The sequence below is a fragment of the Jatropha curcas genome, chromosome 11 (assembly GCF_041381405.1).
Source record: "Jatropha curcas cultivar XTBG-Jc1 chromosome 11, XTBG_Jcur_1.0, whole genome shotgun sequence".
NCBI classification, from domain to species: Eukaryota; Viridiplantae; Streptophyta; class Magnoliopsida; order Malpighiales; family Euphorbiaceae; genus Jatropha; species Jatropha curcas.
This window is the reverse complement of record NC_143161.1, coordinates 18,204,347-18,229,865: the sequence shown is the minus strand read 5'-3', so window position 1 is coordinate 18,229,865 and position 25,519 is coordinate 18,204,347. Positions and strand designations below refer to the sequence as shown.

Here is a 25,519-nt window from a genome sequence, read left to right as displayed (position 1 = left end):
ATAGGGTGCCCAACCACGTGTAGGGAAAAAAATATTTTAGTTAAAGGTTTGAATAAAAATATTGTAAACTAATAACAAAATGAGTAAAGTCCACAAAAGAAGGTGACTAAACCAAAGAGCTGTTGCTGCACATAAACAAGATTAAGGTTCTGTAAAAGTCTAAAAACCCACGCTCTTCAAAGGAAAAAGATATTTAAATTTGGGGATTTCTTTTACTTTAATCTCTTTTCTTGTGCCTTACTATATATAATATTGTTTTTTTTATTAAAACCAATTAAGATCATTTTGGACGCGTTTGCATCACACGCATATATATATCATTACGAAGGCTTAATCATTTTTTTTTTTTTTTGAAAATAAAAGAGATATTTCAGTAATTAGGAAAAGAGTGTTGATTAAAAATGAAGTATCAATAAACAATACTATATTTTTATATATAAATAAAATCAACCACTTATATAATAAAACAAATAATCTAATAGAGAATTTAAGAACCTAATAGAAATTACAGAATACATAATTGGTTGACTTCAACTCCGTGGTGATTTACAATTATGTTCAACTTGCCTTTTAATAAGTCCAGTCAAATTAACTCCAAACCTATATGAAACAATCCGTAATTTTATTTTTCAACTCTCAGATTTTAGTTAAATAAAAAATGCAATTTTTTTTATCTTATGAGCTCTAAGTGTCCAATGATTTTATTTAAAGTCTAAGTTCACAGAGTGGACTCAAGCCCATAGTTATATTGTCAAAACCCCAAAGCCAAGAGCTTGCTAAACTATACCAAAATAAACAATAAATATTCAATTTTGTTATTAAAAATATTACTAATATTTAATTTATTCATTCCAACTCAAATTATTATTTGAACAATAAAATCTTCTAGTGAAATCTTACAATTTAAGGATTTAACCTTAAGTAAAAATATTTTTATTTATATCCTTTTATATATGTTTATATATGTTCTTAGGGGCTTAAGAAGTTCGTCGACATCTGATAGAGGATCGAGAAGTTGAGAAACGATTTGCTATAAGCAAATGAACAGTGAGTAATGTTAGATAATTCGCATAATCCACCTTGCATTTATGCATACACGATTAAATGCTAGACATGCATTATTTGGTAAATTGCTATTTGTGTTGCATTAGTTGATGCTATTGGATATTGCTTGATTAGTTGTAATGTGCTACATGTATGCCCTGCTTGTGTGGAATTGGAATGAAGTGGGTCACCTTTGGGTTTGTGAGGGTAGTCTATGATACCATCGGCTATGTATGGGGAGATCGACGTCTCCATGTGCATCTGATGACATATGATATGGATGATATGAAAAACTACAGGTTGGCCTCTTGTTGGTGTGGAAAAGAAAAGAGAGTATAAAAAAAATGAGAGGGCTGGTCAAGTAAGGTTGACACCGGTCGGCCATGCATGGGAGATTGGTTCTTTGGTGCACACGTGATGATAGGGCAGGCCATGCGTGAGGACAGCTCGTCAGGAATTTTAGTGATGCAATTGACCAATTTTCATGTGATGTGATTATTTGAAGATGTTAATATTATTTTATTGTTGTTCTTATGTCATTTGTGTGTTCGTCTGCATGATCATATAACTAGTCGGATCACAAGATTAATTTATTTATGTATGTGTGTGATTGTGTGGGGTGGGAGGGTTATCTAACCTTACTCACTGAGTTTAACCTTAATATTTTTTCAGGTTACATGTGTTCTAGTAACTCATGATCCTCTACCACCCGACATCTAAAGAAAATGTTGAAAATGGACCTTGATTACTTTTGTTTAGTGTATTAAAGTGAAGTTTTAAATTCTTAAATTGTTCCGCAATTACGATAGTCATGTGTAACAAAATTTAGAAATTTATAATATATTACTTATTGAATTTCTATCATTTAATATTTTAATATAGTTCTAGAGAACTTTGGAAATTGATTTTTTATTGAACATGATGATATGGGTCAAGCGAGCCCAAGACTTATGATATTGGAATGATGATGATATTGGGCTTGAGGCCACTTTTATTGAATAGAAAAGTTGTTGGATATATTTTTGGCTTACTACAGGTTTTGGTGGCTTTAAGTCTATCTAGATCCTAGTACCAGTCCAGGCCAAAGTAACAGGTCGTGAAGAAAATGGTATCACAACAAATGTTAGGGCCTTAATAAGTAATTGCGGAACACTAGGGCTTCTATCTTGCTTAACACAGTTTTTCTTCTGCTTCTAAGCTAGCATTAAGGACTAGCAATTCAAAAATTTAAAAGAATTAAGATTCTATAGTTGTCTGACCCTCTCCCTACGTGGGATCAGCCGTAACCAACAAAGGAGAGGTACCTTGGATTGAATTTTGTTTTGGTGCAGGTGGATGCACTATGCACTAAAATGGTTGCAAATTCGTCATCTCATAGACGCAGAAAAATTAAGTGTTGGAACTTAAATGTAGTTATAAATAAATAATAGTTTAAGATTCCCTTATAAAGCTTTGGAAACACAGGAGACATTGGAAGAAAGTACAATGGCCTGATCAATCAGTGCACTCTTTTCAATGAAAACTGTGTCCTTAGCTTGATGGACTTGGAAAAAATGTATGCTTTAAGCAAAAGTCCTTCCATAAAATAAGTAAAATAAGTATCATTACTGTTTGATAAAAGAAAAGAACAAATATGTATATGAACAATAGAAATTTTCACAAACTACTAAATATATTTTGAGTATTAGAATAAACAGTTAGAATTAAGTATTTAGAGTTCCTTATGATAATGTGAATCTTAAATAATAATAATAATAATAATAATAATAATAATAATAATGTTTGGAATTAGTGTAGGTTGTTGTTCTAAAGTATCTAGACCTTACCCTATGAATATGAACCTAAAATCCCAAGGCAGTTCCTTTTTAGCTCGTCGAGTTCCTATAATTGGATGTGCCTCAAACCACTAATGGACGTAATACTTTTAAATTATAAATTATTTGACTATTTGACATTTTTATGATCTTGAATGATACTTAGTTTGATTTTTAAGTTACATTTATATGCATTTATAAACTTTAATGATCAATATTACTGTTGTAGTGTTAGGGTCAAATTCTTTTGGATTTGGCTCTTTAGGTATACATAATGCTTTAAAGTATAAATAGAAAAACTTTAGATCTTGTAGACCGACTTTTAATTTTCGCGACATAGCATTATATCCTAATTTCATTTTATTATTCTAAAATCCAATCTACTTGATTTAAAAATATACAAGACCAATTTCATAAAATTTTTAGAAAAGGTTTTGATGTTCGAAGCAATTGTTATTTCTTGACCTTTTGAAATGATTGGTAATTGAAAAAGGAATTTTTAAAATGTTAAAAATAGCTTTGAGCGATTTAATATTGATGTGTCTACCTATTTAAAAATCTTTATGATTCCTTGGATGAAAAGCTTCACAAAATCTAGTTTCTTTTACTAAAAAAATCATGCTTTTGAACTATTATAAAATAATTTGAACTGTATATCTAGCTGACTCGATTTAAGCATTTAAAATCACGATTGCATTTGTTTCAATTAAAAATTTTTAGTTTTGATTCACAATTGCTTTCTTGAGTACATTTTCAATTGAAATAAATTTGAAATAGAGGAACAATTTTAACATATTGAAAAATCCATACATATATTATTATAATGACCATATCCTTACCTTGTTTTAACTACTTGGTTTTAATAATGTTATAGTTTGAAAATATTATTTTCATTGTATTTTAAAGGCACGTTAAACATAGGAACTATTGAAGAGCTAGGGGACAAACTGAAAAAGAAAAACAAGGACTCTGTAAGGAAGGTTTCTAATAGTAATAAATATCAATAGCTATGAAATGGTAAAATATTAAGAATTCAGGCAACATACGAATAAGTATCAAGATAAGAAGAAAAGATTCAGCTTTGAGGATTCACAGAAATAAAAGAAGCGTTGGTTAGAAAAATGGTAAGATAGATAGTGTAATAAACTAAGAATTAACAATCAAAGCATCTGAAAAGTAAAAGTTTACTATACAGTAAGCATATAGACAAGATTGAAGTTAAGATCCTAGTACAAGTAGGTTGTTTAATAGGTCAAGCTAAGTACGTAGACAAGATTGTTAAAATCACTTGTTCAAGTAAAATCGGTAGAGCGTCCATAAAAATCGAATCGTTATATTGAATCGTTAAAAATTGAAAGATTTTTTAAACAATCCGAAATTTTATTCTCAAAATTTTTCATTTAAAAATTTAATTATTAATTCTAAAGCAATGATATTATAGAACATTATTATATTTAATATAATTAAATTAATACCTTGTGAATTTATTTAACAAAAATTAAGGTAAATACATTTTTTATATTTGTTAAACCAAACCTTTTAACTAATATAAACTCATTACAAACCCCAAACCAATAAAAAACCAAGCAAAAACCCAGGATTTGAGCCAAACCGGACTCAAATCGAACCTAAATCAGCTTAGAAAGCCCTAGAAACTAAAAAGTTACTGTTTTTGCCCAAAATATATTTTCCCTTCCTTTCCACTAGCGTTGAGAGACCCCTTCCCGATCCCTTTCTATTTTTTTGATCACCACTTGGTCCGGCGAACGCCACCTCCTACTACTGCTGTTGCCTCCTCACCGTGCTCTCTCTCCATCATCACTTTTTCGATTGGCGCAGCAATAGCTAAGAGCTGCGATTCTGTTCTTGATCGGGAAATCGCGTCTCCAGCGTCTCCTTCGATTTATCGGTGACTTTAGCTTGATTGGTCGGCTTTAGCTCCATTCTCTGGCAACGTCACTTGGTTTTGCTCTCTCCTTTCCTGTTGTAGCTAACGCAGCAATCCGGTGAAGCTGCGATTCTAGTTGCGATCGGGATAGTCAACTTTTCATCCCACCGTGCATTTTTCGGTGAAACTAGCCAAGGACCACCTAGTCTAGGTCTCCCATGACCGCACCGGTCTTCCTTAGTCGACTCCCATTCCCATTTTCCTGCCTAGTTATAGCGCAATAGTGAGAAAGAAAGGGTTAAGTGGATAGGAGCATGTTTTCGGTCGTTCTAACCAGAGAACTTCGACTTCCGGCATAGTTTTCTTCTAGGTAATTTGATTCCCAACTTCCCTTAGCACATTTTGTGAAAATTTTGATATAAGGTATAAGATTTGCTGCATATATATATATATATAAAACTAATATAAGAATAAACCCCTAGATGCTACTGTTTATACAAAACTTTAGAAACTTTTACTAAGTTTCTTTCTAACAACAATTAAACACATCTTGATAAGTCTTTTAGAACGATTTAAGCAATGTTAGTCTTGAAATGGGCATGAACTAATGAAGGCAACCTCTAGCTAGAAAGAATTTGATAAGCCACGAAGGTCCTCAAGGATGCCTATCCAAAGTAGAAAATATTTCGACTAAGCATCTGCTTAAGTTTGTTGGTTTGCTGCAATATTATTTTATTTATTTATTTTTGTTTATTTGTTAAGTCAATTTGCTCTCTGATTTTTGGAAGCAAAATCTGGCTAGTTATCTAATAAGTGCAGTTTATGGCCTTAAGAATAGGATCAAGTTGTTACACTCTTTTCCTATTTATTCTCTTGTATCTACAGCAGAAAGGCATGAATGAAAAAACACTTAAAACTCCTTATTTTCTCTACTTAATTCTCTTTGGCTTTGACTGGGACCTATGTCACGACCCGTTTCCATGGGCTGGACCGGCACTAGGGCCTAAGTATGCTTAAGGCCCCCGAGGCCCGTAGTAAGCCTGAAACACTAAAATCTACTATCAAACATTCAACCCATATTACTAGGAAAAATAAACCTCAAGATTTTATTATATCTCGGCCCAAATTTATCATCTACAACATTCCACAGTTCGGGCCCAATTTATAATACATCACATTTCTAATATGGGCTCACAGAATTATTTCGTCTATGTTAGGACATGACTAAATGTAAGTAAATTCTACGAATGCGGCGTCACTAACTGTTTGATATACATATCTTTTTATACATATAGTTACATAGCAAAATAATTATGGAACTAGGAAAATTTCTTTATAGACTTGCAGCGAAGAAACATAGCCTAAATCGAATTAAAGAGGAACTTCCTGAAAAATTGAACAAAACATGTGAGTTTTCTAAGGAGTAATAATTATTGCACAACACACGCATTCACATAAATGTGTAAATATATCAATCTAGTCATCTGACTAGTTATATGCTCACGCAGCCACTCACACAAATGGCATATCACCAGCACTCACAATTATTAACATCTTCACATAATCACATCACGTGGAAATTAGTCTGTGGAGTCACTGAAACCCCAACGAGCCGTCCTTACACATGGCTCGCCCTCATATATGTGTGCACTAGGGAGTTGATCCCCCATACATGGCCGACCGGTCTAATCCTCACTTGACCAGCCCTCTCATTGCTTTTCCATTCTCTCTCTCTCTCTTTTTTTTTTATATACCAACAAGAGGCAACCCGGTCGTCTCTATCAAATCTAGATCATTAGGCGCACACAATAGGAGGCCACCCTGCGGGCTACCTCAAATCCAGATTATCAGGTGCGCCCAATAAGAAGCCACCCTGTGGTTTCCATATAATCCGTATCATCAGGTGCACATGGGGGTGCCGATCTCCCATTTACCCTGCCTGACGGTCAAATTCCATATCATATCATAATTTCATCATATTCAGGATCCATATCATATAGACCATCCTCACAAACTCATGGTGACCCACTTCATCCCAACTCCACACATACAAGGCATAGCATTATCACATCACAACTAATCAAGCATTGCAATTAAATGAAAACATATTGATCAATTAAACATGGTAATGCAATGCACAATTAGACATCCATACTCAAATGCAAATAAATAAATAAATAGTATTAATAATAAACAACAATGATAAAATAAATAATAATAATAATAATGAACATTAATAATGAAAATAAATAAATATATGAATACTAATGATAATAATAATATAAGTAGAGATAAAGAATTAATCTAATTAAACCTATTAATTATATTATTAATTAAGACTAGCCTAGGTTTTATCAAAATTTTGGCAGAATCTCCCCTAAAATTTGACTAAACCACGATTCAACAATATAATATCAAAGCTCATCCGTCGGGCAATTCACATCAACTCATTCCGTCCGCCATAACCTTATTTATCAATCATTCGATTACTCAATTCACATAGCCCATCCATCGGACAATCAATCCAACCAAACCATTCGCTTCAGGCTACATATATCATCCATCACACTCACATATATACACTTAATAATTCCAAATCAATTAATTAACAATTTATATTAACCTCCAAGCTTGTTCCAATGATATTGGTAATTGCTTTAAAACTATTTATTTGTCTAAGCCTTAAATTATAACTCCTAACAATATTTATTAAAATTCCTAAATTAGCTTACATAAATATTAGCTAGGAATTCTTATCTCAATACCAAACCTTCTAGTTGTAACTAATGTTCATGAAATACATTTAACAATATTCAGAATTAATTTGCATCTACATTATACCGACTGATTCTTAGCAAAATTATATTTGATTGATTATTCATTCAAATTCAATCTAATCAACCAATAATTATTAAGTTTAGAATTTATACCAAAAATGGGGAAATTAGTCTTATAATGTACCAATTGAGAATCGAGCGACGATTCCATGATCAGCGCGAAAAGGAGATCATTCTGTCTCTTGGGGCTTCGCCGGAGTGTCGCCGGCCGCCGTGCATGGTGGCCAGAAATGTGCCTCTGCTGGATTTGAGCGGCGCTTATACCCCGAGACTCGAAAATTCACCAGGAATTCGAATCCATGCTTCATTTGTGCATTTGGTGAGCCGATCGGTCGGAATCAAGCTCGACAATCGCTCCACCATCGCCTTCAATGGCACTTCCGCCATACGAGCTCCATCTTCAAAGTTAATAGAGGGGAAACATTTCGGAGGTGACTAGGAGTCGATTGGGTCCCATCTCGATGCCTGATATCCACCGAACAGCGAGATTTTGCCGAAAAATTGAAGAGCAGGTGCGGTTTGCGGAAACAGGTCCGATTGTGCCGCTGGAGCTTCATTTGCATGAGAGGAGGGTGGAAACTTAGTCAGTGGCACAAGATGAGTCGTCCGCCACCTCGTGCTTGTTGTGCGGTGGCCGGAAGCGCAGTCCCTCCGGAGAAGAGGAGGTTGTCGCACGCGTAGAAGAAGAAGAAGAGAGGAAGAAAAAAAAGAAACTAAGTCGGTTTCTAGATCATTCTGGTTCAATTCGAATCGGTTTGGTCTGATTCAATGATTTGGCTCGATTTGGCTCGGTTTGCATGCTTTTCACTTGGTTTTCAAGTTATTCGTGTGGTTTTCGAAAAATCAATTTGATTTTTAGGTCCGGTTCGATTTATTTTGATTATTTTAGTTAGATTCAGTAACATTTTCTCCATTTACTCAATATTAATAAAAATATTAATAGTAATGATATTTGATTTTAGGATGATTAATTTATATATATTCATAATAGATTAAATTGTTAGAGTTTCATATTATTTCTCGAAAATTTTAACTATTCTCAAATCGAAAGTTCCGACAATATATTTGGGCTTGGGCACAACTCGCAAAACTTTAGACACAAATTAAGATTGTTTGGTGTTTACAGCTCATATAGTTGAAAATCGAGATTGTAATTTAATAAAAATTTAAAAGTTTCAAAAATAAAAATTTGGGTTATTTCAACCTATCAGTGGTATCAGAGCCTGGATTTTCTTTTCTCCATGGCAACAAACAAAGAATGTATTGAAAATTTGGAAGCTGGGCTTGGCCAGCTCCAAGATTGTGTGACTAAAATGGAACAAGGCATCAGTTATAAGCTACAACAAATAGAGGTAGCTATAACGAAATTCTCTGAAATTGCTCTTCCTAGCAGGGATGTATCTAGCAGCGCTAGTGACCCTCACAGCCCGATGCGCATCAACAGAGATGAATGCAACGATAAAGGGAAACCTATGTTCTCTTCTAAATTGGCGAAACTTGAGTTCCCAAAATATTCAGGTGATGACCCAACAGAATGGTTCACCCGAGTGAATCAATTTTTTAAATATCAAGGAACCCTAGAAACAGAAAAGGTATCTTTGGCTTCCTACCACCTATGAGGGGAGGCCAACGAATGGTGGCAGTGGCTTCGTCGGACTCATCAGGAAGAAGGAAAGGATGTTTCATGGGAGATTTTCTCTGAGGAACTGTGGTCTCGCTTCGGCCCCACCGATTGCAAAGACTTTGACGAGTATTTGTCAAAAATACGATAAACAGGGCTCTTAAGGGACTATTAAAGGAATTCGAGAGGCTCAGAAGTAGAGTACAAGGATGGACCCAGAAAGCTTTGGTGGGGACATTCATGGGTGGCCTTAAACCAAAAATCGCAGACGGCATCAGAATGTTTAAACCAAAAACATTAAAAGACGCTATCGGTTTAGCTCAGATGAGGGATGAGCAATTGCTACATCAAAAGACAGCAATTCGTCCAACTTTCCAGATGAGTTCCTTATCTCCAACAAAGAATAAGACAGCCACTCTGGTGAAGCGTCTTACCCGAGACGAGATGCAGAAACGGTGAACTCAGGGGTTGTGTTTTAACTGTGATGAGAAATTTGTTCCTAGGCACAAGTGTTCCAAACCATAACTTCTTGATAGGTGTTAATTTTATAGTGTTTTTAATATAGTCTTTATTAGATTTTTTAGTAAATTTTATCACTTTGATTTGCTTTTTAGTATAATTTTGTTCAGAGCTTCCTTGAATCATAACCCGCTTGATCTGAGAGAAATTTGCAGGGTTTTAGCACAGAAAAGGGCATTGCAAGGCAAAATACTCGGCCTCCAGCACACCCAGCCCGTGCTAAGGAGCACAACTGTGCTAAAAACTAAGGAAATCAAGGGAGAGTCATGAGTGAGCACGCCCTGAGGCATGCTAGAAGGCACGGTCGTGCCCAGAAGAAATTCAGGGCGTGCTATTGCAAACTCTAGCTGGGGAGGACAGGGACAAGCATGCCCAGCCTGTGCTATATGGCACGCCCGTGCCACAAAGATTCATCAGGGTGTGCTTGCCTAGCACACCCTGTGCTCCATCAGCCAAACTTCCAGACTTAAGCACGCCCCAGCCGTGCATAATGGCACGCTCGTGCTTCGAAGGCAGAACTAGGGTGAACTAAAGACGCAAATCAATCTTTTCCTCACATGGGCCCGCCTCGAAGAGTTTCCTAAACGTACTAAACAAGACCTAGACCTATTTTGGAAGAGAAAGGAGTCCCAATTAATAAGAAATCCAAGGCCTAAACAGTCATGATCTCCTATAGAGGATTTTGCACTAAATAAGGATTCTATTTCCTAAACGGAGTCAGATTTGCCTTGAGGAGCTCTATATAAAGAGGGGAACTTTTCATTGTTGCACATCTCATTTTTGGGCTATTTTCTGCATAATTCTCGCTCTCTTAAAAGACTTCAAGCATCCAAGATTTGTGCCAAGATTCAAGGAAGCCATCCACATAGCTGTGATCTAGTTTTATCTCTAAACTCTTCATCTTGTTTTTCTTTTCATTGTTATAACTAAGTATGATGATTGATTCAAGTATGACTGAGTTTTATTTAATTACTATATCCAGCTAAACTCTTATACTAGGGATTTGATGTAACTTAATTCGATTCCAATTTATAATATTAGATTTGTTTTTCATTGTTCTTGTTATAATTTATTATTGTGCTTAAAGCTTTCAGGCAGAATTTTTCCCCTGGATTGAATTATTTCAATAATCGCTATCGGGAGAAGGGTTTTTGATATGAAAAAGATAATAAATTACTTGAGAACAATAACTTGACACGGAAGCTATATGGTTTGACTCAAGGGGGGTTTTCATAAGTTAATGATCTCACAAAACAACCACAAAACTGAAAGATCTAATTTATGTTTGATTTCACTATTGGAAGATAGGTAATTAGACTAGATTAGAATAGCTAACAATACATCGGGAGAGCTTGTTAGTAATTCTAGGGTTGTTTTTCCTAGTTGAACAATTAAAATTGATTAATGAACTAATAGAATAAGTTGGATAGAATTAAGTGAAATCAAATTCCCTAGTAGTTTAAATCCCTGATTTCTTTTCACCTAAACTTTGTGCTTGATCTCCTTCTGTTTTTACTTTCAAATTTATTTTCCTTACAGCAATTCTCTTTTATCATCATTTAAATAATAATAGGTTAACAGAATTTTGGTACTTGATAAACAATCCTTGTGGATACGATAATCTCTTACTCTATATTACTTGTTGCGATTTCGTACATTTGTGAAAATCACTGTCAAGTTTTTGGCGCCGTTGCTGGGGATTAACGTTATCAATATCAATACGAATTACCCTATTGTTAATTTAGACATTCTTTTATTTTTATTTAACTTTCTTTTAAGAATTATTTCAAGTGTTTTATGCAAAGAAGATCAAGGAAGACTGAACCTCTAATCTTTGATCCAGAAATTGAAAGAACTTTTCGTAGGCACAACGCTGCAAGAAGAGCATGAGAAATAAAATCCGAACAACAAGCAGACATGGCCAATGAAAACAAAAATGAAAATGAAAACGAAAACATAATCGGCCTCCACTTCAACATCCGATCCGTACCTTGCGAGATTACACAACACCTAATCTGAATGGGACAACCTCAAGGATTACAAGACCTAGGGTGGAAGCTAATAATTTTGAGATTAAACCCGCTATTATCCAAATGCTCTCCACCTCAATCCAATATTGGGGTTTGCCTAGTGAAGATCCTAATGCCCATATCACAAATTTTCTGGAAATTTGTGATACTTTCAAACAGAATGGTGTTTCTGAAGACGCAATCAAACTGAGACTTTTCCCTTTCACTCTTAGGGATAAAGCGAGATCCTGGTTACAATCATGTCCCGCTGGAAGTTTCACAACATGGGATGAATTAGCTCAAAAGTTTCTAGCAAAATTCTTCCCATCCTCAAAAACCACAAAGTTGCGCAATGAGATAATGACATTTGCTCATCATGACCAAGAGAGCTTGTATGAAGCTTGGGAAAGATTCAAAGACTTGTTGAGAAAGTGCCCACATCACAGTTTGCCTAAGTGGCTACAGGTACAAACTTTCTATAATGCATTATCTCCTAACATCAAAATCACTTTAGATGCAGCAGCAGGTGGATCCTTTGAAAAGAAGGGAATTGATGAAGCCTACGAGTTAATAGAAGAGATGGCAAGCAACAGCCATTACCAAAACAATTCTGAAAGGAAAAGAACTGCAGGAGTCTATGAAATAGACGCCATTACAGCACTTAATGCCAAGGTGGATAATATGGTAAGAAAATTGGACATGTTAACCACTAATCTTGTGAATTCTATTATGTAAGTTTGTGATAGGTGTAATGGACAACACGGAATTGGAGAATGCATGATGGACTCTTTAAATCCACAAACTTTGGAGCAAGTAAACTATGTGATGAATCAAGGAAGGAAGAATTACCCTTATTCCAACTCATATGATAATAGATTAAGGAACCATCCTAATCTATCCTATGGTAATCCTAATAATGCCTTGAACGCACCACCAGGTTTCCTTCCTCCAGAAAAGAAATCTCATGATGACCTCCTCACTGCCCTTTCTAAATCACACATGGATTTCATGAACGAAACTAGAGAAAACCATAAAATCCAGCAGGCTGCAATAACAAATTTGGAAATTCAGCTAGGACAATTTGCAAACATGATGGCATCTCAACCTCAAGGTACGTTACCTAGCAATATTGAAAAGAATCCTAAAGAACAAGTGCAAGCTATCACCTTGAGAAGTGGCAAACAATTAGAAGAACCACCAAGGAAAGAGAAGGAAGAAAAGGAATAGCCAAAGGTGCCCATCATTGACCTAGAAGAACAAGAAAAGGTAAAACCCTATGTTCCACCAGTTCCTTTTCCACAAAGATTAAAGAAAGCACAAGACGACAAGAGCTTCCTCAAGTTTCTGAACGTATTTAAAAAGCTTCAAATCAATATTCCTTTTGCTGAAGCTCTTGCTCAAATGCCTAGCTATGCTAAATTCCTAAAAGATATCCTGAGCAAGAAACGAAAAATCGATGATCAAGGAACAGTAATGTTAACTGAGGAGTGCAGTGCAATTATCCAAAACAAATTGCCTCCAAAGTTAAAGGATCCAGGAAGTTTTTCTATCCCTTGCAATATTGGTAATCTTGACTTTGAAAAGGCTTTGGCAGATTTAGGTGCTAGCATTAATCTTATGTCCTATGAAGTCTTTAAGATGCTAGGTATGGGAGAGTTCAAACCAACAAGGATGTCTTTACAATTAGCGGATCGATCAATCAAATATCCTAGAGGAATTGTAGAAGACGTGCTTGTAAAGGTAGGTATGTAACAGACTGATTTTCTTTTAGTGTCGGTAATAGTGATTTACCGGTTTGTAAATAGTACCATCGGTCCGGGACTTGGTATTATTTTAGTCCGGAAAAAATTACTATGCCTATTTAATATTTTATTTACTATTTTTGGAGCATGTTTGCATGATTTAGGCGGGTAGAAAATATTTAATTAATATTATTGGAGAGTTTATGTCTTAAATGCATAATATTTCTAGTGTGGTATATTAAGAACTAAATGAGGAATTATTTTAGTGGAGTTAATTGAATTAATTGGTGGAGTTAAATAATAAGTAGAAGAGAATTATTTGAGAAATATTTAGAGCCATTGGATGAGATTACTTAGGACTTGATCTTAGTCACACATTTGGCATGATTTTAGGAAGTCAAATTTGACTTTGGCACTTAAAGTAACACCACAACACTTTTTCTTTCTTCTCTTCTCCTTCTCCACGCCATTTCCATCTTCTTCCTTGTTCTTTCATTTTCTTCATTTTCTTATCTCCAAATTTACCACCAAACTACCTAATCAAACCATAGAATAGGACTTAATGCTTAAGAATTAAGTAGTAGAAGTTGAGATTGGTGATTAAAAGCAAAGAGAAGTGAAGTTACCATTGAAGCAAGTAAGTTGTGGTTTTTGAGTGTTGTGAATTGTTAAGTAGAATTCATGGTTTAGACATGTTATGATGCATTAAATCATGCTCCAACTATTTCTTTTGTCAAATTTTGCTTTTAATGTTGATTTTTCATGCTTTGAAGAGGTTGGAGAACCATCCTCAAAGGGTAAAGAGAAAGCCAAGGAGTAAGGCTTTCCAAGCTTTTTCAAGCTTGTTAATAAGGTTAGTGCAATAATATTTTCACTTGTTTAAGTTGTTTTTACATGGTTAGGGTTTTGAATATATTTTGGGAACTTTGTATGTTTTGGTTATATTGCTAAATTTTAATGTGAGATATGTTCTGCCGTGGGATTGGAACTCATTTTCGACCCCTTTATTTCTTAGCTTTCCAAGACATATTCTTATGTCTAATTCCAATACTTGTAGCTCAACTTATGATTTAAATTCCAAAACTGGTTCTGTTATGATGTCTTACCTGTCTATCCGAAATGATTGTCCATTTTGACCACTCAAATGGCACAATAATGTCTTATGTTCTTCATAAAAGTTATAGATTTACTTCTTATCTTTCCAACCCATCCTCTTGTGTCCAAATTGGAGATACATAGCTCAACTTATGGCTGAAACACCCAAACTGACGCTGTTGTGTCGGGCCACATGCATTACTAAATTGAGTGCCCATTTTGACCACTATAATGACAAGATTAGGTTCTGAGTTCTTCATAAAAGTTGTTTCCCTGTGTCTTGAGACTTCTCTCGTTCTAGATTGGTTTCATTTGAGTGTTTGGTTAAGTAGCAATTCAAGAAACATTGGACTTGGTTCTGCTGAATCAGGTCTGATCTGTTGGTCTGTGTTCCTAGCTTTTGTTTGCTATTTTACCATTTGATCTGGGCTGTGGTCCCTTCTGAACATTTGTACAATTTTGTCTTAGCTTTCTAATGAATCTAATTTCATTCAATTTGAAGACCCATAACTCAAATTATGTGTTAAAAACCCAGCAAAGGTCAAGTTTATGAAAATGCTGAAAAGTTCTTGATTTATGTACTTTTATACTATATTAAGTATATATATATCCATAGTGTTTTGAGTAAAAATTTTGAACTAATGAGTACTAAGAAATGAAGAGGTTTTGATTAAGAATTATTGCTTTTGTGAAAGAATGATTTTGATTTGGGCTCTACTATGCATGATTGAAACGTGATATGATGCGATTGATTTTGTTATTGTGAAGCTATGATCATATGCTAGGGTTATCAGCCCTTATAAATAGGCGGACGCGCTTATTTGTGTGATGGGGTGGTGCTTTCATAGGCCATGCTGGGTGCTTTCATAGGCCACGGGTATGTGATGGGGTGGCGCTAACATAGGCCACGATCAAATCTGCTTATGTTCATTCTGCATGAGTACGAGCCTTAATGAAAAATGAAATTTTATTGTTGAATGAAGACATATTTGTATTTATAATCTTCTCATTGCTTTCAAAGTATTTTAATTAAATGAATGCGATTTCGGTATTTATATAGTTGAGTAATTTACGATTTGCCTTGGCTATTCTTGTAAATTTAATTGTTGGTTATTTAGCACCACTGAGTCTTCCACTCAGCGCGTTGATTTTATCACGTGCAGGTTAGGGGCGGAGGGTGTTCTTCAAGACCAGAGGAGTAGCATCAGAGTAGATATCACATTTTGTAACGTCCCATTTTTCTATTGAATCGAGTCGTTGCTTAGAGTCGAGTCGGGCTGATCCAAAACCTGGTTCGATCCATTAGATTCTAGAGTGGGCTAGAATGGGATGAAATTGAAATAAGGAAAAGAAGTGGACTTACTTGAAGGAAACAAAAAGATCAAAGTATAAGGATTAGGACTTGATTTCACTAAAGTATAAAGTTGAGGTATTGAGTTGTACCATTTTGACACTTGAGGTACCATTTGGTAATTTTCACATAAAAATCAATGACATTCTAGAGACAACCCGTGGATTCCATTTCATTTTCATTTTCATTTCTTCATCCTTATCTTCATCTTCTTCCTCTACTTTCCTCTTCCACTTTCCTTTCTCCATCACGTTTAATGGTGGTGAAGATTTTAATGGGAGTTAAGCATTAATTCAACTTCTATTCTATCCAAGTAAGTAAACCTTCTTGAATTTCATACTTGACTCATTTGGTGATATTGTTAGATAATTTATAAGAACTCTATTGTATAGGAGAGGTGAGCCAAAGGTAGAAGGAAGCTAAAAGAAGAGCTTAAGCTTATTGGCGTAAAGGTGTGCTATCTCTTTTAGTTTAATCAATTTCCTTGCATGAGAATTTGTGTCGTGTGTTGATAATGAGAAAATATGTTGTTGAATGTTGAGTAAGAAGACTGAAAATGGTGAAAAAGCATGAGATGAAATGAATAAATGAAGTAGATATTGAGTTTTTGCTGAAACAAGTTTTGCTGGAAAAGTTACCAGTAACTTCACCTTGATTTTTACCCCATTTAACGATGGAATTAGGAAGTTTCATAGAAGAGTTATTTGTTCCTCTATGTGTTATCTTTACATGGGTTTTTAAATCATCCAAATCGGAGTTGTATATTGAGAGATATGACCAAAAGAGTACAGACTGTGCAGGCTGGAAAACGCGATGCGCGCGCGCGAATTGCATGACGAGTTCGCGTTGCACTTCTCGCGCTCGCGACTTTCACCTGAAACTCTCTGACTCTCATTTGGCACATCTCACGCTCGTGACTTTGTACTGCGCGCTCGCGACTTGTGCTCGCAACCTCACTGCCGCTCATTTGGCACTTCTCGCGCTTGCGACTTTCAAGTGCGCGCTCGCGACTTGGCCCTTGGCCTGTAAGCGCCCACGACCTTCATCGCGCGCTTGCGAATTTGGCCTGGGAACTTACTGTCTCTCATTTTGCACTCTACGCGCTCGCGACTTTCAAGTACGCGCTCGCGACTTGTGCCCGATAACTCACTGTCTCTCATCTGGTGCTTTACGCGCTCGCGACCTTGCAAGGCGCGCTCGCGACTTGTGTTTTCATGCATTTTTGGACTTCATTTTCTATGCAATTGGATTCCTTTGCTCAACTTGTATGCCTCCAATCATTTTAAAACAAAAATACAACATTAGAACATGTATCAAAACAACATGCAAGCATGCAAATGATGTGAAATCAAATAAACATTATGATTTATGAAGTTATGAGCTATTAATATGATGTTGTGTTCTATTATTGACATACCAACATTATGCTCCATTGAGGTTAGGTAGAAACCATGTAGATAAGACTATGTCGCGACATAGAATAGCAGATCTGCGCCCCATACAGTTTGGTACTCCGGCTACAGGCCGTTGAGTGGATATGATTATATATCGGCCATAGCAGCCAAGCATACAGTTTCATCCAGTTTCATACAGTTTTTCTTATCACTTCGGTTTCACTATAACCTTATGGAGCTATACAGTTATATTGACTACAAATTGCATAATCATACAGTATACTAAACAGCAAGAAAGATCAGCAAGGTAAAATGAAAGTATCATGATATGTGTGCTTACATTCCATATGTGAGTAAATGTTTATTTCTGCATATGTATGTGCTTATATGTTTCTTTATTCATTGTGATATTCACTGAGTTTAATAAAAGTTGCAGAATTCATACAACATAAAGAACATCAGGTAAGATCATGAAAGTATAATGCTATATATGCTTACAAGTTTATTTATTGACTCTTTAAGGAGCCATACAGTCATGAGATGTTATTAATCATAACTTATATGATGTGACTAAAAGTGCATAAGTCATACAGCATAATGAATAGCAAGTAAGACAATGAAAATATACTGTTATGTATTCTTACATGTTTATTGATTTCATTCATACAACATAATGAACAGCAGGTAAGATCATGATAGTATCATGATAGGTGTGATTAAAAGTTCATGTAAAGGAGTTATGAGATAATTTGAACTAAATTATTTATGTTGTGCATTAGAAGTTTATTTTTCACTATAAAGATACATTTATGTTGAAATTTAATGATTCTAAGATTATCAATGATTTTATGAAATGTGTAGTTTAAGTTAGTTGTCGTCACATTTTGTTAAGTATGTGAATTATGAGCACCACTGAGTTTTATACTCAGCGCGTCGATTTTTATCACGCGTAGGTTGAGGATCGTGATTGCTACTTGAAGACTTGAAGAGTACTATCAAAGCAGAAGTGATTAATTTGGTCATAGTAGATTGAGAGTTGTATAATTAAGAATTATGACATGTATTAAGATTTATGGCATGTATAATTATTATGTTTGTTAGAGCTTATGTGATTGTAAATATAATTGAAACATGTAATTATTTGGTGTAAGTAGTTGGAGATAAGAATAATACTTATGAAATGATTGAAGATGAAATAGTTTACTATAGTTGGTATGATTAGGTCATGAAAAACTTGATATAGATTCTGAATGAAATTAATTGCTAGATATTAAATGCTATTGAGGATTCATACAATTATGAAAAGATATATAAAGTGTTATTGTGTTATGATGATTCTTTGGAGACGTTGGAAGTTTAGAGTGTAATTGGGAGTAGTTTATATTCATATTTTTAATACAGTATGATATCCGCATGACAGGACATAGGTTCAACCAGATTGTAGCGTCTCGGCTCGGTTCATTCGGGTTAACGGGTGGACCGGGAAGGGATGTTACACATTTTGGGTAGGATATTTGTAAATGGTGATTTTTGGCATGTATATAAATCTTGTGTTGTGGAGGTTGGATATAATAAGTTTATAATGTATTAAGAGTTATGATTATTTAAGGAATAACATCTTATTATATTTTTGGTGTATGATGATTATATATTCCTTGAAAAGAACGTGTTTAGAATATTATGCGTATGTTGATGGATATTTAGAAGTGCTTATGGTATGTTGTGTTGAATTGGAGTTTTGGGGTTTTGGAGAAAATTGGAAGTGTGTATATTTTCTTTGTGTGGCAAGTTAATTTTTAGGGGAAACTCTTGCGAAATTTTCGTAGGAATTTCCTTAAACATTATTTTGTAAAAAAAAAAAACAAAATGCTAATTACTTGCCTCCTTATGAAAATTTAACCACTTCTAATAGTTGAAAGGCATTAGTTGCTCTTCGTGCTATGAATGCACGCTTATCTGTGACTAGAGATGGTGCTCTTGTAGCAGAGCTTATGGTGAAACCTAGCCTACTACAGCAGATTAGAGATGCACAGCAGGGTGATGAAACTATTACCGTGTGGAAAGGCCTAGTCAGAAAGGGTGAGAAAAAGAGATTTATGATTAAAGATGACGACTGCTTGTACTTTGGGGATCGGATTTGTGTGCCTAAAATTTCAAAGTTGAGAAAGAGTATCTTAAAGGAAGCTCATAGTAGTCCCTATGCTATGCATCCTGGCAGTAATAAGATGTATCATGATTTGAAATCACACTATTGGTGGCCGGCAATGAAGAGGGATATCACAGATTATGTGTCGAGGTGCTTGACGTGCCAGCAAGTGAAAGCAGAGCATCGGTTTCCTTCTGGTTTGTTACACCCTACTTCTATTCCAGAGTGGAAATGGGATAAGGTTACTATGGATTTTGTGACTGGATTGCCTTTAACTCCTAAAAAGAAAGATGCTGTATGGGTAATAGTTGACAGGCTAACTAAGTCGGCACACTTTCTTCCTGTTAGGACTGACTTCACCATGGAGCAGTATGTAGAGCTTTATATAGATGAGATAGTGAGATTACATGGGGTTCCTTCTTCCATCATTTCAGATAGAGATCCGAGATTTACTTCTAGATTTTGGAAGAAGCTACATAAGGCTTTGGGTACTAAACTGCATTTTAGTACAGCTTTTCATCCTCAGACAGATGGTCAGTCAGAGTGGGTTATTCAGATTTTAGAGGATATGCTGAGAGCTTGCATCATTGAGTTTGAGGGTAGTTGGGAGAAGTACATCCGGCTTGCGAAATTTACCTACAATAACAGTTATCAGTCGAGCATTCAGATGGCTCCCTTCGAAGCACTATATGGCAGGAGATGTAGGACTCCACTATGTTGGTCAGAGTTGAGTGAGGGCAAGATTATAGGTCCAGATTTGATTCGAGACACAGAGGATAAGGTCAGAATTATCAGAGATAGATTGAAAGCAGCTTCAGATCGTCAGAAGTTCTATGCAGACTTGAAGAGGAGGGATATAGAGTATGCATTGGGTGATAAGGTTTTCCTTAAGGTATCTCCGTGGAAGAAGGTAATAAGATTTGGAAGAAAGGGTAAGCTTAGTCCTAGGTTCATTGGTCCATATGACATCATTGAGCGTGTGGGTCCGTTGGCCTATAGACTAGCTTTACCACCAGAACTAGATAAAATACATAATGTCTTCCATGTATCTATGTTGAGGAGGTATCGATCTGACCCATCGCATGTGATACCAGTTGATTCTGTTACCATAGAACCAAATTTGACTTATGAGGAAGAACCAGTGAGGATACTTGCGAGGGAAATCAAGGAACTAAGGAATAAGAGAATTCCTTTGGTAAAGGTCCTTTGGAGAAACGATAAGACCGAGGAAGCTACATGGGAAAGTGAAGATATTATGAGACAGCAACATCCTCAGTTATTTACACCAGGTAAATTCGAGGACGAATTTCTTTTAAGGGGGGGAGAACTGTAACAGATTGATTTTCTTTTAGTGTCGGTAATAGTGATTTACCGGTCTGTAAATAGTACCATCGGTCTGAGACTTGGTATTATTTTAGTCCGAAAAAATTACTATGGCTATTTAATATTTTATTTACTATTTTTGGAGCATGTTTTCATGATTTAGGCGGGTAGAAAATATTTAATTAATATTATTGGAGAGTTTATGTCTTAAATGCATAATATTTCTAGTGTGGTATATTAAGAACTAAATGAGGAATTATTTTAGTGGAGTTAATTGAATTAATTGGTGGAGTTAAATAATGAGTAGAAGAGAATTATTTGAGGAATATTTAGAGCCATTGGATGAGATTACTTAGGACTTGATCTTAGTCACACATTTGGCATGATTTTAGGAAGTCAAATTTGACTTTGGCACTTAAAGTAACACCACAACACTTTTTCTTTCTTCTCTTCTCCTTCTCCACGCCATTTCCATCTTCTTCCTTGTTCTTTCATTTTCTTCATTTTCTTATCTCCAAATTTACCACCAAACTACCTAATCAAACCATATAATAGGACTTAATGCTTATGGGTCGGAGAGATGATGATCCTTCTGCAGCAGAATTCTGGCTCCGAGCTACAGAGAGGGTTTTGGACCAGATGCAGTGTACTCCTCTAGATAGATTGATTTGTGTTGTTTCCTTGCTGAAGGAAGAGGCTTACCTATGGTGGGAGTCTATGGTTAAGACAACGAGAGTCGAGGATGTTACTTGGGATTTCTTTCTCTCTGCTTTTCGGGAGAAATATGTGGGGGAGTTATACACGGATCAGAGGATAGCAGAGTTCCTTGAGCTTAGGCAGGGACGGATGACTGTCTCCGAGTATGAGCGGGAGTTTCTGCGGTTAAGTAGGTATGCTTCTAAGTTAGTCCCTACTGAGGCAGATCGGTGTAAGTGGTTTCGGAAGGGGTTACTAGATGAGTATAGGATGCACTTGACATCCCAGCCCCACACCACATTAGCTGGTTTGGTGAAGGCTGCTACAGAGCTTGAGATTATTCGGAATGAGAGACAGGCCAGAGGTAAGAGGATCCAGCAGAGCAGTCAGTATAAGAGATTTCAGAGTGCTACGTCTGGACAGACTTTAGGGATCCATTCTAGTAGCAAGAGATTTAGAAGCGGACCGCAGATGGGGGTCAGACCGGGCCAGACAGTTGGTCGGGGTATATTTACGAGATCAGCTTCTCCGGCTTCATCTGTTGTTAGTGGTGGAGGTGCTGCATGGTCAGGTCTACCAATTTGCAGTCAGTGTGGCAGGAGACATGTTGGGGTGTGTTGGGGAGCTATGTGAGCTTGCTATAGATATGGATCCACTGAGCATATAATTAGGGATTGTCCTATGACTGTGACTCGTCCAGCTCAGCAGGTTGGGAGGGCCAGCTCCCTATGTTCAGAGAGGCAGAGGTAGAGGCCGGTAGTGAGGGATATGGTACTAGGAGTGAGAGACCAGTTTCTGAGACTGTGGAGAGACCAGAGGCTAGAGCACAGGCGAGGGCTTATGCCATCAGGACCAGGGAGCAGCGGGATGCGGCGGACGTCATTGCAGGTACCTTCTCTATCTTTGACACTTTTGTACTTGCTTTGATTGATCCGGGCTCCACGCATTCATACATATGCATACATGTGGGTAGACTGGGTAGTATGCATGCTGAGACATTAGAGCACAGTGTTGAGGTTACTAGGCCTTTGGGTCAGAGTGTAGTAGTTGATCGGGTGTATAGAGATTGCCCTTTAGTCATTCATGAGTATGTATTTCCGGGTGATTTGATAGAGTTGCCTTTTCGGGAGTACGATGTGATATTGGGTATGGATTGGCTGTCTAGACATGGGGTCATTGTTGATTGTAGACTTAAGAGGATTACACTCCAGACTTCATATGGTGAGGAGATTGTAGTTGTGGGTGAGAGGTCGGATTACCTCTCTAACGTTATTTCTGCTTCTACTGCGAGAAGACTGATCTAGCATGCTTGTGAGGCCTACTTAGCCTGTGTACTTGTTCTAGAGTCAGAATCTCCTAGTGTCCATGATATACCCATAGTATTGTGAACCCCAACCCCAAAATATCATAGCATATGAATGCATGTAACTAAGGGTAGAAATGCACGTGAATGTATGAGTTGCCACCTTGTTTAATTATTTTAGGGTAAACTAGGAAAAACCCTAAGTGACTTCAATTTTAATTACCTAATTACTAGATTAATTAACCCAATGTTTAAGGCATGGTCTACGAACCCGAGATGGATCCCGAGACTATGTCATGCTGATGACTAACCGATGAATGAATGCTTTGCAAGGTGAATGATGGATTAATGAAATGTTTGAGTGATTTCGACTTGCCACCCGGGGTGAAATCCCGAACGTGCCTACGTACTTCCGTTTGAATGGAAGATCAAAGTCAACGTAGTTCGATAGGCCTTCTTTGAAGGGCTTTGAATGGGTATGCTTAATGCATGAGTGTGTGTATGCTTTGTGCATTTTTTGTTTAGGCATTTTGCCAAAGAGTTTGATTTTTAGGCATTTGATGCCAAAAAGTGTTGATTTTAATGACTTTAAGCCAAAAAGATTGATTTAGGCAATTGTTGCCAGAAATGATTAATTTTTAGGCGATTGTCGCAAAAATGATTGATTTTAAGGCTTTTAGCCGAAAAGAGTGATTTAGGCAATTGATTGCCAAATGAAGTTGGTTGGGCGATTGTCGCCAAAATGATTGATTTTTCGGTTTAAAACCCAAAGATTGATTGAGTTTTAAGGCATTTTGCCAAAACTTTGATTAACTGTAGGCAATTTGTTGCCAAAACATGATTGATTAGGCTTTTAGCCACAATTATTGATTAATTGGACTTAAGCTGAAAATTGTTCGAATAAAGGCAATCATACCATAGCCATTGAATGACTAGATATTTTAAGCCAATATTGTCGGATTTAAACTTTAATACCACGATTATTATTAACCGTGCATTTAGCTTAATCATATTTTAATTGAGGCAATTTACATGCCTATATGATGGTATGAATGCATTTATGCAGTTGTAGAATTTTTAGGAGTAGAAAAGAAGCATGCATGAAGTGCTAAAATTAAATAGGTAAAGTTTGACTTACGTACCTGATTTAATCGTCGACCGCTTCTTAACTCCAGGTTAAGCTCCTCGTTAAGGGAATTAATTTAGTTTAATTTTAAGTGACCAAGTATCACAAAAATAAAGTAAACTAAAATTAAAAATGCAAGAAAGCTGTAAAGAATTGCAAAGAGCGTAGAGAGAAGGAGCGTCCGTCAACACAGACTGAGTGTCTCAAAACGGAGCCCCAGAGCCGTCTTTTATAGGAAAAAAGTGACCCCAGGCGCCCCTGCCCGCCCTAGCTGGGCGGGCGTGTCCGCCCAAGCTGGGTGGGTATGCCCGCCCATGTTGGGCGGGCATGCCCGCCCAAGCTAGGCGGGCATGTTGGGCGGTCTTGCCCGCCCAAGCTGGGCGGGCCTGCCCGCCTAGCTTGGGCGGGCATGCCCACCCCTCGGGCGGGCATGTGTGCCTTCTTTCTTTTTCTTAATTTGTTCCGGAGGCTTTTCCGGGAGTTCCGGACCTCCAAAAAATATTCCGAGACCAGTTCCATGATCCTCGTAATTTTTCAGACATTTCAAGTACCATATTGGCACACTTCCGGCGAACTTTTTGAATGACCTCCGGTCTGACCGGACTGTTTGCAGTCCGGAAAAAGTGGCTCTTTGAGCCTCAAAATTTGAGCATTCACAGCTGCCCCCCACCGGCGACCATAAAATGATTTATGGGAGTCGGTGGTTGTATGAAACACAAATTTTGTAGGCGAAAAATAGACGCGTCCAGAAGACCCGCCTTTTGCTCCTTTTTTTTCTTCTATAAATAGCTTAAACTTTCATTTTTCACTCATTTTCATCCTCTTACTCTAAGGCTCTCTCTCAAATTCTCCCAAATCTCTCATCATGGCTTCTCCGATTATGGCAGCGACGAGGATCTGCTGGAGTCCTGGAGATGTCTTTTAGTGATGTCGATCTCATGGCGGATGCTGATACTCACGCTTCTATGACCGGCGTCTTTGCCCAGGTACGCTTGCTTTGTTGGCATATTATTTTAGGACAAATTGTGATCTTGGGCCTTAGGCCGAAAAATAATTTTTTTTTGGGCCTTAGGCCAAACTGTGATTTCTGGGCCTTAGGCCAAATTGTGATTTTGGGCCTTAGGCCAAATTGTGATTTTTCGGGCCTTAGGCCAAATTGTGATTTTTCGGGCCTTAGGCCAAATTGTGACTTCTGGGCCTTAGGCCAAATTGTGATTTTTCGGGCCTTAGGCCAAATTGTGATTTTTCGGGCCTTAGGCCAAATTGTGACTTCTGGGCCTTAGGCCAAATTGTGATTTTTCGGGCCTTAGGCCAAATTGTGACTTCTGTTTGTGCTTACTATTTTTATTAGTAGCATACTAGGAGGGGATTAAGATATCTTTTAGTTAGGAACCAAAGGATAACCTTAAACTGTTTTACCTTTTAGGGTGCATACATTAGGCTGGACGTAGGCGAGTCCTCCATTGCTGAGATCCCGTTTGACATACTTGATCATAATAACCCGGTCGGAGCCATCATTGGCCCTTCTCACCTGGACTTCTTAAGAAACCTCGAGCTGGGTAGGCAGAATTATAAGAGCCTACTGGGTGCGTTGGCTGAGAGATGGTGGGA

The 25,519-nt window shown here is 36.8% G+C and overlaps 1 non-coding gene and 1 pseudogene across 1 annotated transcript; one reads left to right on the top strand and one right to left on the bottom strand.

Moving 5' to 3' along the window:
* Nucleotides 1-8,824: 8,824 nt before the first annotated feature.
* On the top strand, nt 8,825-9,747 carry LOC149492671 (uncharacterized; annotated as a pseudogene).
* A 2,326-nt stretch (nt 9,748-12,073) lies between these two features.
* Nucleotides 12,074-12,181, bottom strand: LOC149492670 (small nucleolar RNA R71). Its single transcript, XR_016318996.1, has one exon. It is a non-coding gene; the product is annotated as a small nucleolar RNA R71 (small nucleolar RNA).
* Nucleotides 12,182-25,519: the final 13,338 nt, after the last annotated feature.